Source organism: Nansenia antarctica, assembly GCF_963989245.1.
Source record: "Nansenia antarctica genome assembly, chromosome: 6".
NCBI lineage: Eukaryota > Metazoa > Chordata > Actinopteri > Argentiniformes > Microstomatidae > Nansenia > Nansenia antarctica.
The window spans coordinates 72,409,946-72,412,445 of NC_137676.1; positions in this window are offsets into that span (position 1 = coordinate 72,409,946).

The window sequence follows — 2,500 nt, forward strand, 5'->3', positions numbered from 1 at the left end:
CTATACCACTAATTAGCCAGACACAGGCTGCGTTCGTAAATTCGCTCTGGAATCTGATCAGCACTCATGGAACGCCTCTTGTCCAATCAAATAACTTGGTCCCTTTATGACGTTGAACCCAACGTGCGCTCCGGCGCTCTCAGAGCGAATTTACAAACGCAGCATTCTAAGCAGCGCGAGCTTATTTCAGGTTCTGCCCGTATATATATATACAGTATATATGAGGTCAATACAATAAAATACCAGCAGGGAACATCCACTCAATGCAGTAGCTACATGACGCGGGGGGGTATTCCATCAACGCCACTAAAGGCTTATTTTGATAAATCTCGCGAGAACTATAAAAACAAAATCCGGTTTTATTTAGATAACTCTCGCGAGACCTTTTTTGATGGAATAGCCCGCAGGGATGTGCATGCATGCACCAGTTACCATGATGCATTTCAAATAAAGCAGGTTAAGGCAGGTGAAATAAATGAATACAGTGTCAACTTTAGGATAATAACAATAATAATAATAATAATAATAATAATTATAATATATGCCATTTCACAGACTCGTTTATCCAAAGTGACTTACAGTACAGTGAGTGCATAATACACTATACATTACGTACGTATGGTCCCCAACCCTGGACCCCCAACAACCCACAACCTCAACATCGCCAGTGCCGTGCTCGTCAACTTAAAAAAAGACCCACAACCGGTTCGGTCCGCCTCTTCATCTCCTCCGCAAGCTCAGTTCTCTGTGCTCCTCGTCAGGCATGGCTAGGTGGTCCACGAGCAGCTGGGCGTCGTCTCCCACGTCCTCGAAGGAGAACTCCTCGCTGCTCTGGCTCTCTGCGCTCTCGCTGGTGGTGTCACTGATCTCACTGATCTGACTGGATTCAGTGGATTCAGTGGATTCACTGGATTCACTGCTCTCACTGCTCTGGCTGCTGTCACTGGTGTCGGCGGTGGTGGTCAGGACATCCTGACTGGTGCTGATGTATTCACTGGCGCTGGTGTTGCTACTGGTACTGGTATTGGTACTGGTGACCTGGTCGATGCTGTCATCCATCTGAGTGCTCTCGCTGCTCTTGCTACTGGTGTCCTGACTGGTACCAGTACCGGTACTGGTAAGCGTGTGGATACTGTCGCTGGTATCACTGGTATCAACGATCTCGCAGGTCTTGCTACTGGTGTCCTGACTGGTAACGGCACCGGTACTGGTATCGGTAAGCTTGTGGATACTGTCGCTGGTATCACTGCTATCAACGATCTCGCAGTTCTTGCTACTGGTGTCCTGACTGGTGACGGCACTGGTACTGGTGTCGGTAAGCTTGTCGCTGGTGACACTGGTATCACTGGTTTCAGCGCTCTCACTGCTCTGGCTACTCACACTGCTGGTGTCAGTGAGACTGGTCGTACTTTGGGAATCATCGACCAATAGGAGGCCTCCGTTGCTCTGTGTTTGACCTACGACCTCAGTGCTGCTGCTTTTGTCCTCCACGCTCAGGACTTGGCCCGGGGTCACCCTGATCCAGCTCTGGAGGAGAAGATTGACATCAGGGATTAGGTTTCACACACCCGATTAAACATTAAAGCAGAACTCTTAGGGAGACCGTTCCTCATTCCGTTCCATGTGTTGCAATGAGCCTAGCCTCCGATTTCTACCTCCACCCAGCCTCCACGGATACTTACATAGTACATTAGTATAATACATATTGACAGTATTAATGTGCTTTTCTGATTCATCAGGATGACATAATTCACTAGTTCATAGTTCATAGTTCACTAGCATAGTTCATAGTTATATCACTATTTACACATCTGGTTAGATGCTAAATGACAATAAAGTTGAATCTAATCTAATCTAATCTAATCTAATCTATTCTATTCTAATCTAATCTCATACAGGATATGACATCATCAGGTGTGTTCTCACCTTCCGGAGGTTCTCGTCGCTGCCTTCGCTGTTGTCCCTGGTCTCCCCCACACCCCGGAACACCGCCTGTCAAACCACACGGACGGCAACAACATTTAGGTGTGTGTGTGTGTGTGTGTATATGTGTCTGTGTGTGTGTATCTATATATATGTGTCTGTGTGTGTGTGTGTATCTATATATATATGTGTCTGTGTGTGTGTGCGTATTGTACTGTAACTAACTGTATCCTGGGAAAGCCACCTGTCACACCACTGTTTTGCTGTTAAAGTACTGCTTCCTCTGTTATTGTGCATTGTGGCTATAGTGTTTATACTAGTATTGTATTGTGGCTATAGTATTTCCACTCTAAAGATAATACCCCCCCCCCACACCCCCCTTAAAGGAAAATAATCATCCAAACACGTTGAAAGAGAATAGACCACACAGATTACATCCCTTAGTCACTCCATCACAACAAGGATGATGTTGCTGCTGTGATGTACTGTGCTGTATATCTGAGGTAGAGCTCTTTAACACAAGCCATGCTGCTCACCTGATGTTCTGAAGACTCCAATGATACTGACTCCAATGATT